Source organism: Erinaceus europaeus, chromosome 19 (genome assembly GCF_950295315.1).
Source record: "Erinaceus europaeus chromosome 19, mEriEur2.1, whole genome shotgun sequence".
NCBI classification, from domain to species: domain Eukaryota; kingdom Metazoa; phylum Chordata; class Mammalia; order Eulipotyphla; family Erinaceidae; genus Erinaceus; species Erinaceus europaeus.
The window spans coordinates 46,820,042-46,834,648 of NC_080180.1; positions in this window are offsets into that span (position 1 = coordinate 46,820,042).

Sequence of the window (14,607 nt, forward strand, 5' to 3'; positions counted from 1 at the left end):
TTAATTTTGACATCTAAGAGAGAAGAAGTAAAGTGATAGTCATCAGAGCTGCTGGCTACCAGGTGGTGTTATCATACAACCATAAAAAGATTCTGAGCAAGAGTTTTCTGTTTCTGTTGTGGATGTAGGTTCTAAATCCTACATTCAAGCATGTTTTTCACCATTAGGATTATTGTGGGTTGCTGTACCAGCATAATTCCACTGCTCCCTGAAGACTCTTAACTTTTATTTTATTTATATTTTTATAAATGAGGGAGAGATAGAGTTAAAAAGAAAGAAATACACCATAACACTCTTCCACTTCTTGTGAGTCTTTCCCATGCATGTACTCTTTTTTCAATTTCTTTATTGGGGAATTAATGGTTTACAATCAACAGTAAAATACAGTAATTTGTACATGTATAATATTTCTCAGTTTTGCACATGACAATTCAACCCCCACTAGGTCCTCCTCTGCCATCATGTTCTAGACCTGAACCCTCCCCTCCCCCCTAAGCTCAGAGTCTTACTTTGGTGCAATAAACTAATTCCAGTCAAAGTTCTGCTTTGTTTTTTTTTCTTCTGTTCTTGTTTTTCAACTTCTGTCTATGAGTGAGATCTTCCCATATTTGTCTTTCTCTTTCTGACTTATGTTACTTAACATGATTCGTTCATTCTTCACCCCATCTTGGGGTGAAGAATGTGAATTCACTATTTTTAATAGATGAGTAGTATTCCATTGTGTATATAGACCACAATTTTCTCAACCACTCATCCGTGGTTGGACACCTGTATTGCTTCCAGGTTTTGGCTATGACAAATTGTTCTGCTATAAACATAGGAATATACAAATCTTTTTGGATGGGTGTGTTGGATTTCTTAGGATATATCTCCAAGAGAGGAGTTGCAGGGTCCTAGGGTAGGTCCATTTCTAGCCTTCTGAGAGTTCTCCAGACTGCTCTCCACAGAGCTTGGGCAACTTTACATTCCCACCAGCAATCATGCAGGTACTCTTATGTAATCCTTCTGCATGGGAAAGTGTGTGCTCTATCAAGAGAGCTACTTCCTAGATCTTTGAAGCATTTCTTTCTTTCTTTTTCTTTTTTAGCACCTGAAACTGTGAGGAGATAAGAGTTTTCTCCTACAACTTTCCATTTGCTGGTGAATCAGCCATATTCATGATAAAGATATTTGCAAAGCACATGAAATTATACTTTTGTGCATCTTCTCCTTTGTCTATAAAATGACTGCAATAACTTCACCTTCAGTGGTCATGTAAGAATGAACTCATCTAGAGCATTCAAAACAATTGTTTTCATTTTAGTAAGCACTTATTCAAACTAGATATTACTATTGTTTGTTGTTTTTATTGGATAGAGACAGAGAGAAATTGAGAAGAGAGGAGATAGAGAGGGAGACAGAGAGGCACCTGCAGCTCAACTTTACCACTTGTGAAGCTTTCCCCCTGGAAATAGGGACCAGGGGCTTGAACCTGGGTCTTTGTGCACTGTGATGTGTGCACTTAATGAGGTGCGCCACCACCTGGCCCTCCGATATTACCATTATTATTTAACAGTTTTCATCATGATGCAGTAACATAAATGCCATCATCATCATCATCATTATCATTATCAGTTTTCCCAGAATCAGGAATCTGTAAAGTAGTTTTTGCCTGAGTTTAAGGTCATAGAGTTAGAGATTATAACACTAGAAGACCGTGTCTTTAAAATTCAATATATTCCTGATGCTAAAAAGTCTTAGGCAGTTATGAAGCATTAATTCTGTCTTCCTGCACAGTTGTTAATTTTTCATCTACTCTTCACCCACCAAAGAGTCCCTTGTACATTCATTAAAACTTCTGAAACTTAGCAACTATTTCCCTTTGAAGTTTCATTTCTCACTTCATGAATTTTCTATTTTTTAAAACTAAATACATAAAGGCATTGTCTTCTCAGTGAGAAAGTCTTTTTTTTTTCCAGTTGTCTAATGAAATGCTATATTTTGTTATGTTGTAGTATTGCTACATTCCCACATTTCAGTGCTACACTTTCTTAGAAAATATTTTAACTTCTGCAGGTGATGCTGTAACATGGGGATCTTAGTTTGTCAATTTTCCACAGTAATGGTAATTTATCTCTACTTTTCTCCATAAAATTATAATTAAGTTTCATCAGATGTTCATGTTCAGGAGTTTCCCAGCAAAGAAATTATCTATATTTATGATAATTTTATGGCACATGGTAAAGTCTGAGGCCAGCAGCAATTTTAAATATTTCATGATATAGTTTGAATGTAAATAATCGTAATACAAATATATTTATTTATTTATTTATTTTTATTATTATTTTTTTTATTTTTAAATTTTTTATTTAAGAAAGGATTAGTGAACAAAAGCATAAGGTAGGAGGGGTACAACTCCACACAATTCCCACCACCCAATCCCCATAACCCACCCCCTCCCATGGTAGCTTTCCCATTCTCTATCCCTCTGGGAGCATGGACCCAGGGTCGTTGAGGGTTGCAGAAGGTAGAAGGTCTGGCTTCTGTAATTGCTTCCCCGCTGAACATGGGCGTTGACTGGTCGGTCCATACCCCCAGTCTGCCTCTCTCTTTCCCTAGTAGGGTGTGTCTCTGGGGAAGCTGAGCTCCAGGACACATTGGTGGGGTCTTCAATCCAGGGAAGCCTAGCCAGCATCCTGGTGGCATCTGGAAACTGGTGATTGAAAAGAGAGTTAACATATGAAGCCAAACAATTTGTTGAGCAATCATGGGTCCCAAGCTTGCAATAGTGGAGAGGAAGTGTTAGGGAGGTACTCACTGCAAACTCTAGTGTAATCCTGCTTTCAGGTATATATTTTGCAGTAGTTTATGGATACGTGTGCACATAAGCTCTCTCTCACAGAAACTGGTGTATATCTAGGTTATGGGACTTTGTTAGAAAGTGAACTACCTGAGATGAAATTAGAGTGTACTATTAAAGGAAAGGTCTCACCCGAGTAATGAAGCTGAAGGGTTGTCATTCCACACGTGAAGTCTCTGGATACAGTCTGAGGTGAAGCATGTTGAGATGGCAATCATTGCTTTGGTTAGGTTGTGATCGGCGGATGCAATATTATTTGGTTTGGATTGGGAGATGCATATGGGAAAGTGGGCCCTATCCAAGGGTTCCAGGACTGGGGGAAGTAGGGGCTCTATAGTGAAGATGTGAGGTTTCTGCTGTCTTAGGGTTCAAAAAGACAATCAATAGTTAATATTATTATCACATTATTTGTTAATTGGGTTAACTTTGAAAAGTCCCTTTGTTATGGTTTGCTGTACAGTACCCAGTATCTTGTATATAGCTGTGCTATTGGAAGCTTCTAATCTACTTGGTCTAGGCTTTTGAGAGAGTCCGCATATCAAATACGTAGCCTATATATTAAAAAGATTCAGTTTGTCTTTTGAGAAACTTTGAGACATACAATTGATTTCCCCCTCTCATATTAATAAACTACTGATTTATATGTCTACATTTTGCTAGGAGTGTACATAAACACCATTCCCAACACCAAAGGGCTGTGACCCATCCCTCCCGCCCACTCCCAGCCCCCACTGGCCCAGGAAGCTACATGTCTACCCCTCACCACTGGGTTTTTACTTTGGTGCCCTACTTACCATTTGATCAGGTCCTGCTTTTAGTTTCCCTTTCAGATCTTCTAAGTCAGCTTCTGTTGATGAGTGGGATCATCCCATACTCATCTTTATCTTTCTGACTTAGTTCACTTAACATAATTCCTTCTAGCTCTGTCCAAGATGGGTCAGAGAAGGTGGGTTCATTGTTCTTGATAGCTGCATAGTATTCCATTGTGTATATATACCACAGCTTTCTCAGCCACTCATCTGTTGTTGGGCACCTGGGTTGCTTCCAGGTTTTAGCTAGTATGAATTGTGCTGCGATGAACATAGGAGTACACACCTCTTTTTGGTTGGGTGTTATGGAGTCCTTGGGGTATAACCCCAGGAGAGGAATTATTGGGTCATATGGAAGGTCCATGTCTAGCCTTCTGAGAGTTTTCCAGACTGCTCTCCACAGAGGCTGTACCAATTTACATTCCCACCAGCAATGTAAAAGGGTTCCTCTGTCCCCACATCCTCTCCAGCATTTGTTGCTGCTGTCCTTTTTGATGTATGTCATTCTTACAGGAGTGAGGTGGTATCTTAGTGTTGTCTTAATTTGCATTTCTCTGACAATCAGTGACCTAGAGCAGTTTTTCATATGTTTGTTAGCCTTTTGGATCTCCTCTGTGGTGAATGTTTTGTTCATTTCCTCTGCCCATTTTTGGATGGGGTCATTTGCTTTTTTGCGGCTAAGTTTGCTGAGCTCTTTATATATTTTGGTGATTAGTTTCTTGTCTGATGTCTGGCATGTGAAGATCTTCTCCCATTCTGTGAGGGGTCTCTCTGTTTGTTTAGTAGTTTCTTTGGATATGCAGAAGCTTTTCAATTTGATGTAGTCCCATTGGTTTGTTTCTGCTTTGGTTTTCCTTGCAATTGGGTTTGATTCATCAAAGATGTCCTTGAGGTTTAGGTGGGAAAGTGTTTTACCAATGTTTTCCTCTAAGTATTTGATTGTTTCTGGTCTGACATCTAGGTCTTTGATCCATTTGGAGTTGATTTTTGTTTCTGGTGAGATAAAGTGATTCAATTTCATTCTTCTGCATGTTTCAACCCAGTTTTCCCAGCACCATTTATTGAAGAGAGCCTCCTTTTTCCATTTAATACTTTGGGCCCCCTTATCAAAGATTAGATGCCCATAGGTGTTGGGATTTACTTCTGGGCTTTCAATTCTGTTCCACTGGTCTGTGTGCCTATTTTTGTTCCAGTACCATGCTGTTTTGATGATGATGGCTTTATAATATAGTTTAAGGTCTGGGAGTGTGATGCCTCCATTTCTGTTTCTTTTCCTTAAGATGGTTTTGGCGATTCTAGGTGTTTTCAGGTTCCAGATAAATGATTTTAGTGTTTGTTCTATTCTCTTAAAGAAGCCTGGTGGAACTTTGATGGGTATTGCATTAAATTTGTATATGGCTCTGGGGAGAATATTCATTTTGATGATATTTATTCTTCCAATCCATGAGCATGGGATATCTTTCCATTTCTTGGTATCAGTTTCTATCTCCTTGAGTAGCGACTCATAGTTTTCAGCATACAAGTCTTTCACTTCTTTGGTCAACTTTATTCCTAGGTATTTGATTGATTTTGCTGAAACAGTAAATGGTAGTGATTTCCGGATGTCTTCTTCTTCAGATTTAGTGTTTGCATAAAGAAATGCCACTGATTTTTGTACATTGATTTTGTAGCCTGATACCTTGCTATATTGCCTAACAACTTCCAGTAATTTTCTACTGGATTCTTTAGGTCTTTCTATGTATACTATCATATCATCTGCAAATAGTGAGAGCTTGACTTCTTCCCTTCCAATCTGTATCCCTTTGATTTCTTTCTCTTGCCTGATTGCTATGGCAAGAACTTCCAATACTATGTTGAAGAGTAACGGTGACAGTGGACAGCCCTGTCTAGTCCCCGATCTGAGGGGGAATGCTTTCAGCTTCTCTCCATTGAGTATGATGTTGGCTGTAGGTTTGCTATATATAGACTCCACTATCTTGAGGAATTTCCCATCTATTCCCATTTTCTGTAGAGTTTTGAGCATGAATGGGTGTTGGATTTTGTCAAAGGCTTTCTCTGCATCTATTGAGATAATCATGTGGTTTTTGGCTTTGCTTTTATTGATGTGATGAATGACATTGATTGATTTACGGATGTTGAACCAGCCTTGCATTCCTGGGATGAATCCCACTTGGTCATGATGAACAATCTTTTTGATGTGTTGCTGTATCCGGTTGGCCAAGATCTTGTTTAATATTTTGGCATCTATGTTCATCAGAGATATTGGTCTGTAGTTTTCCTTTTTTGTTCTGTCCCTATCAGCTTTTGGTATCAGGGTGATATTGGCTTCATAAAAGGTGGAAGGGAGTATTCCTGTTTCTTCAATCTTATGGAATAGCTTAAGAAGTATGGGTATTAACTGTTTCCTGAAAGTTTTGTAGAGTTCGTTTGTGAAGCCATCTGGTCCAGGACTTTTGTTGTTGGGGAGATTCTTAATAACGGTTTCAATTTCTTTGTCTGTGATTGGTGCATTTAGATTTTGTAGTTCTTCTTGGTTGGGGAGATTCTTAATAACGGTTTCAATTTCTTTGTCTGTGATTGGTGCATTTAGATTTTGTAGTTCTTCTTGGTTCAGTTTTGGAAGTGCATAGGTTTCTAGGAATTGTTCCATTTCTTCCAGATTCTCTAGCTTGGTGGCATATAGTTCTTTATAGAAGTTTCGCAGAATTCTCTGGATTTCTGTGGTGTCAGTTGTGATATCTCCTGCATCGTTTACAATTCTATTAATTTGAGTCTTCTCTCTTTTTTGTTTTGAGTCTGGCTAGGGGTTTGTCAATTTTGTTTAATCTTTCAAAGAACCAACATTTGGCTTCATTGATCTTTTGTATGGTTCTTTTATTTTCGATGTTGTTTATTTCTGCTCTAACTTTAGTGATTTCTGTCCTTCTGGTTGCTTTAGGGTTCCTTTGTTCCTCTTCCTCTAAGTTCTTGAGGTGTGTAGTAAGGTCGTTCATTTGGGCTTCTTCTTGGTGTTTAATATGTGATTGTATTGCTATAAGTTTCCCTCTCAGTACTGCTTTCCCTGTGTCCCAAATATTTTGATAGGTTGTGTCTTCATTTTCATTAGTTTCCAGGAACATTTGAATTTCCTGTTTGAGTGAGTCTCTGACCCAGTGGTTCTTAAGGAGCATGTTGTTTAGTTTCCAAATTCTATGTATTTTAATAATTTTCCGTTTGTTGTTAAAAGTTAGTTTTACTCCAATGTGGTCTGAGAAGATACTTGGGATGATTTCAATGCTCTTGAATTTATTGATGCTGTCTTTGTGGCCTAACATGTGGTCTATCCTTGAGTATGTGTTATGTGGATTTGAAAAGAAGGTGTATTCCAGTTTTTTGGGGTGGAGGAGTCTGAAAATGTCCAAGAGGTCTAGTCTGTCAATCTCTTCATTCAATTCTCTTATATCTTTATTGGTTCTCTGCTTTGTTGATCTGTCTAAGTGTGAGAGTGGGTTATTGAAGTCTCCCACTATTACTGTATTATTATTGATGTATTTTTGAAATTCTTTCAGTAGATGCTTAATGTATTTAAATGGTCCCTCGTTGGGTGCATAGATGTTAATAATTGTTAAGTCTTCTTGGCTGATTGATCCTCTAATCATTATGTAATGTCCTTGCCTATCTTTTATTACTTTATTTAATTTAAAATCTATCGTGCCTGAGATGAGAATGGCTGTTCCTGCCCTTTTTTGTGGACCGTTAGCCTGTATGATAGTTTTCCATCCTTTCACTTTAAGTCTGTGTTTATCTTGTTGTGACAGATGGGATTCTTGCAAGCAGCATATGGTTGGGTTATGTTTTCTGATCCATCCCCCCACCCTGTGCCTTTTGATGGGTGAGTTTAAGCCATTGACATTTATTGATATTATGGATTTAATGTATTGTAGTGCCATTGTTCTAAAAAAAAATTTGTTTACTCTGATATATTGCAAGTATTATAGTGATGTTCTTGTTTATAAGAGGTCTTTTAGTACCTCTTTCAGGGCCGGCTTGGTGATAGTTGCCTCCTTTAACTGTTGTTTGTCTAAGAAGGTTTTGATCCCTCCATCTAGCTTGAATGAAAGTCTAGCAGGATATATTATCCTTGGTTGAAACCCTTTTTCATTCAGGGCTCGATAGATATCTTGCCACTCCCTTCTGGCTTTTAGAGTTTGAGTTGAGAAATCTGCAGATAGTCTTATGGGTTTTCCCCTGTATGTGACTTTTTGTTTCTCTCTTGCAGCCTTTAGGATCCTTTCTTTATCCTTACTTCTTCTCATTGTGACTATGATGTGTCTTGGTGTCTTCAGGTCTGGGTTGATTCTGTTTGGTACTCTCTGGGCCTCTTGAACCTTGATATCCTTTCTGTTATTCAGGTCTGGGAAGTTTTCTTGTATTATTTCCTCTAGAATGTTTTCTTCCCCTTCCTCTCTTTCTTCCTCTGGCAGGCCAATTATACGAATGTTACTTCTTTTGAGATCATCCCATATGTCTCTGTTGTTGTTTTCAGTGTCTCTCAATCTCTTTTTAAGCTCTTTCACCTCTTTCTTAGTTTTCTCTAACTCATCCTCTGTCTGACTAATTCTGTTTTCTGCTTCTGTTAGTCTGCTTTCCCTTGCCTCAGCTTCTTTCTTCATTACAGCTATTTCAGCTTTCAGTTCTCTAATTGTCTCACGATAATCAGTATTTTCCTTGGGGGTCTCAACTGTTGTTTCCCTAATACTGCCATTCCTTTCCTCCAATGTTGTTTTCATTTCTGTGATTAATAAGTTTATTATTGCTTGCATAATTTTCTTATCTATGGTTACTTCTGACTGATTTGTGGTTTCTTCTGGGCTCTTGTCTTCATTCATTGGAGTAGCAGTTTTATTTGTTTTTAATCTACCCATTTTTTTTATGTGTTTCTCTCTTTTTTTTAATGCTCTGTTGTTCCTCAGTTGTTGTGTTTTGAGCACAAGTAACACTGTACTAAATACCTTTATGACAATTGCACTCACCAACCTCCGGAATAACAGTAGCAACTGAATAAGTATTGAAGGAGTTTAATCATTACCAGTTAGCCAAACAATTTCTCCAGTCCGTGAAAAAATAGTAACCAAATCCCAGTGAAGAAAGAGAAAAGAAAGAGAGGATAGCAAGAATAGACAGTTATGCAAATCTACTATCCAGTGTATATTCTATGGGTAACAAGAGTGTAAAGGGAACTAGAGCAGAGATACACACATAGAGAGTCCACTCTGGGTCAGATTTCTTCCCCAAAGTAATTCACAAATTCAGAAAGGAAAAGAAGAAAGAAGTGTATGACAAGATTAAAAAAAAAAGAGAGATAGAGAGAGATAAGAGAGAGAAAAGGGAGAAGATAAGAAGAAGAGTTGTAATTAAAGAGCAGTGCGAGGAACTTCCCAAATGTGTATCAGTGAATTTAAAAAAAAAAAAAAAAAAAAAAAAAAAAAAAAACACCCTGTTTGGTGGTATGGGGTATCCTTCTAGTAGCTGGTCCCAGGCACTGCTTATGGGGGGTGGGGGGCGGCGGGAAGGATGTATGCTTGAAAATTAAAAGGAAGAAAAAAGAATTTTTTTCCCCTACTCTAATTCTTAACCCAAATTAAGTTATAGACAACTCCTTGTTGTTACCGCTATGGCCCCTTATTGGCTGGCCTGCTAAAGGCAGAAAATCCTATTGTTTACAAGAGATGTGTCCGGAGCTCCAAGGCTAGCCACTTCTCAGTCCGCCATCTTCCGGGAAACCCCCCCCTCCAGACTTTTTTAAAGGATTTCTCAAAAATGAAAACTAGCTCCAAGTCCTTTGATCCAATGAGAGCTATACTCAAGAAGTCTTTGGATCCGCCCTCAGGGTCGCGGTGGACCCTGGAGACTCCCAAGAGGAAGCCCCCGAGCTAAAGTGCTCTCTCCGGGTCCTCTGCCCGCCGCGCTCTGCAACTGGCGGAGGAGCCGCCTTCCTGGGCTGGTGGAGGACAATGCCTGGTGCACTCGCCTTGCCCGGCGCCGCCTGGGAATTCTGGCACCCCGCTAGTCCGTGTCACCTTTACTCTAATTCTTAACCCAAATTAAATTGTAATCACTTCTTTGGTGTCCCCCCTTATTGACTGGCCTGCTAAAGGCAGAAAATCCTACCGTTGCCGACGATGCGATCAGAGCACTCGCTGTTAGCGACTTCTCAGGCCGCCATCTTCCTCCCAGAACCGTCTGTCGATTCAAATATATTTATTTTTCACATGCATGTTAATCAGAGCAGAATATGTATTTTGAAGGTAGGGAGCTAGTTCTCTTGAAATGCCTATACCTATCAGATATATTTGAATGCATATAGAAGTGACTCTTCTAAATTCTCTAAATATCTTTCTATTTCAAATCATATTAACCTTTAAGAATAGCATTAGAGTTAGCACCTAAATAAACCTGATTTTCTTTGTACAAAAAAAAAATCCTCTGACCCAAAAAAGATAGTATTAGATTTATGTTGTTATAGATTAAAATGTATTTTAGATATTACATTACACTTTATATGTTCTCAAGTCTGAAATTATTCTTAAAATTTACTGAGTTACATTTTATAAAAATTTTCTGAAGTTAAAAAGGTGACTTATTTCCTGCACTAAATTTGTTTTGATAACTTACAGATAACTGTTCTATTAATTTAAAAAAGTCTTAAAATAGTCATTGTTATACTCAGTTCTGGCCAATAGATATTCCTGTTTAAAAAAAACAAATTAAGTAAGCCAAAAAAATTGGCACTGAGGTCTATACAATGTGCATTTATATCTGAGACCCCTGAAGCCCCAGGTTTAAGCTCCAGGCACCAGCATAAACCAGAGTTGAACAGTGTCTGGAGAAAAACAACAACAACAACAATACCATATTAATAAGCCTAACTAAGAAGTTAGTGTCTAGTTCACAGAAAAGTGGTTCAAACTAGATTTATAAGGCGGAGGATTTTTTAGATGATTTCTTGTGTACTGCAGTTTTCACTGAGAATACGTATCTTAATCCTAAAGCAATTGCTCAATTTAAGAAGGAAAATATAATGCCAATGTGATTTGACTTGAATAAAGAGATGATGGGTCTTTTTTAAAAAAAAAAAATAGCTACACATGATAGACTCTGTCTAAGAATTGATGGATTTAAAATCATCGGGTTGGGAGTTGGGTGGTAGCGCAGCGGGTTAAGGGCAGGTGGCACAAGGACCAGCTTGAGGATCCCAGTTCAAACCCCGTGAAGCAGATCTGCAGGTATCTATCTTTCTCTCCCCATCTCTGTCTTCCCCTCCTCTCTCCATTTCTCTCTGTCCTATCCAACAATGACGACATCAACAACAACAATAATAACTACAATAACAACAACAACAAGGGCAACAAAAAGGAAATGGATAAATATTTTTTAAAAATCATCAGGTTATCTACCTTTCTTCGCTTTTTCTTTCTAATTTATTTGTCTTCTTAATTTTCTAGAGACAGAGAAAGTAGGAAACTGGTGAAAGAGAGGGTGAAAAAGACTATAACTCCCTTCAATGTAGTATACCATCCAAGCAAGTTATTTCATCAGTCCTCTCTTCTAAAAAAAAAAAAATGAATAAGAACTTTATTTAAAAAATGAATTGAAGGATGTAGTACAGAAGGTAGAATAAATGGGTGAGATCCAGAGTTTGATTTCTGGCACACTGTATGTGCTAAAGTGATACTCTGTCTCTGGCCGTGTGTCTAAATGTAATGTGAGAATAATTGTTTTTAATAGTGTAAAGCATCTATATATACTGCTTGAAACAGAATATAAAAAATCAAGTAAAGTTATAAAAATTAGGGACTTAATTCGATAATCCCCATTATTTCAATTTTCATTTTAAAAAAATAGAGTAAGTCACTGTAACACGAATAGAAATTATGTAAAGTTCTGGCATCAGTACTTATGAAGCAATCCAAACTGGGTTATGTCAAGTTTAACAAGAAATGACAAATAATTAACTTTCAGAGTGAAGATATCTTGACACATTTCAGAAATGACAAAGAATTAAGATACTTGTCCTATTCTTCTTTCTTTTTTTTTACTTTGAATAGTAAAAATATTACAGTATGTTCTAGGCATAATTCTTGGAAGCTTGTTGCTCTGTTTCTTGACTTATTAAAAAAAAAAGCCCCCCCCAAAAAAACACATTTTTGAGAAATAGTAGATTGGAAATAATCTCCATTCTTTTTATATATTAAAAACAGAAATGGCTGTGTCATGAGGAGACTGGATTTCATCTAGGAAGTCTTACTTTGCTTAGACTGTGGCTCTTGGATCCTCCCTGTACCATCATCTTGTGTTTATTCCATGTGTCTAATAGATTTATTCCAGTAGCACAGACACTGTCACAATAATGAGCTCAAAAAGCAAAATTGCAGCATAATAACAAATTATATACTGAAATTGCAGTTCCCCAGGAAGTTGAGGATAGACATGTAACCTGCAAAAATATTTGCTGATATTCAATGTCCACTTCCAGGGTCAAGTCACAAACCACATAGAAAATCAGGCAAAAATATATTGGAAATCATCAAAGACTGAGAAGGCAGCATAATGATTATATGAAAAAACATTCACGCTTGAGTCACCAAGGGCCCCAGTTTCAATCCCCAGCAAAAATCCAAAGCTGAGCAATGCGCTGGAGAAAATAGAAGGGATAGAAGGAAATCAAAAAGAAAACTCATCAGTACTCAAAGTATACCAATTTTATATTATTGGCATATTATCATACAGTATTTCAAATAGAGAAAAAGTTAATTCCCATAATTATTTGATGCTTTAATTCCAGTTAATGAATCAGCATGTTTTAAAATGTAAATGCTGTATTAACTACAGTTAGGCATGAAACAGTGAACACTAAATTTGTATTTGCAGTGATAATATAAATATTAATTTCTTGGAAGTATAGTATGTCACAAATAATATTCTTATCAAATTTAGAAAGCATTGAAATAGAAATGTACTTGAAATTGATGGCAGTATATACATGGCCGATCACTGTTGCCATGAACCTACACTGTTATGTCAATCTAAATATAAGCTAGTTGTAGAAATTTACCAGCATTTCTGTGTATACACAGCTATAGTAAGTATGCTGTAAGGATCATGTGAAGAAACAGCTATTAAATAAAACTGAAGTCTTCTCTCTGCTACTTATAATTGGTTGCAATCTTAGTGATTTTCCTTAAAATATATATAAAGTTTTCAAAAAGACACAAAGTGAAGTCCTAAAAATAAAGAAAGATAGGAGCAAATTAATCTATGGGAAATTGGATAATTTATAAGCATAACTTTTAAATGTTACTATTCTGATTTGAAAAACTTCATAGTATGGGAAAACTCTCTTGCTGAATTTCTCTCTCTCTCTCTCTCTCTCTTTTTTTTTTTTTTTTTGGTTAAGTAAATATCCCACAGTGCAATATAATGCAATTGAATATGAACAAGACTCCAATTTTCAGCATCTATCTTTGGCAAAACATTTGAAATAATCAGACATTTCAAAACTAATTTGCTTATTTGCATCATAACATATTTGTTTAAGCAATGTTCTCAGAATGGAGGCCAAAAATGATAGGCTGAACTATTAACACATTTTAATAGAAAAAGTTGGAATGGGGAATATTCCCCATGTAATATTAATTCCACTGAGTTTATTGAGCATTTCAACATCTGTTGAGCGATATTATTCAATTAAAATATTCTGCTTTGCAGATGAAGAGTCAATTGAAGGCAGTGATTTGAAACTTATTAAACATAAAATATAGCTTTGGAAATGATTAATGGAATTTTTTGAAATACAAAAATAAGTAGAGCTGCTTTTAAAACTCTGCTCACAGATCAGCTCTGTGGTTTTAAAGACAGAGTATATGTGTGTGTGTGTGTGTATGTGTATACAGATGATAGATACATGATACATAGGTAGATCAATTGGTTGATAGATAAATGATAAATATAAAAAAATGTTTCTGGTGGAGAACATGGCTCTGAAGGAGAGTGCATGACTTCATAGGGAAACACTATATTCAGTTCCTGGCACCACAGGGTGGATATCACCCAGAGTGAAAACAAGTAGCATTCCATGGATGGTGTCTCCCTCTCTCTCTTCACTCCTCCATTCCTTTTCTCATCATAATTTTGATTTTTAATTATTTTATTTTTTTATTATCCTTACTTATTTGACAGATACAGCCAGATATTGAGAGGGGAGGGTTAGTTAGAGAGGGAGAGAGACACTTGCAGACCTGCTTCACCATTCCTGAAGCTTTCCCCCAGCAGGTGAGGACCAGGGGCTTAAAGCCAGGTCCTTGTTATTGTAATATGTGTGCTCAACCAGGTGTGCCACCACCGGCCCCTTCCTTTCCTTTTCTATCTGCCTCTAAACATGTATAATAAAACTTGAAATGGGTAATCACTTCAGTGGTTCTGAGCATATTTTTCACTGTAAGTTTATTCCACTCATTAAAATAAGAAAGAAAAAAACATTTGATACCACAAAAATTATATAGAGCATAATATACAGGATCTTGCTGCAGAAGAGAAATAAATTTTATTTATTTATTGCAATCAGTGCCAGCACTATGAGTCTACCTCTCCTGGCAGCTATTTTTTCCTCTTCTCCTTCTCCTTCTCTGCTATTTTATTTGACAGGACAGAGAGAAATTGAGAGGGGAGAAGGGTATAGAAAGGGAGAGACATGTGTACTACTCAGTGAACCATCTCTCTAGCCTTTCAATTATTTTTCTCCAAAAGTTTACTCTGGTAAAATTAACCTGAAACTCCCATTTTTATATGTACAGTGCTCTGGTAAAAATAATAATAATAATAAAATAAAATTTAAAAATAATAAGGCAAGTAGACTCGTCGCTGCATCCATCAGTCCATATTGTTGCATCTAGCTTAGTTACCTGGAAACATAATTCCTAA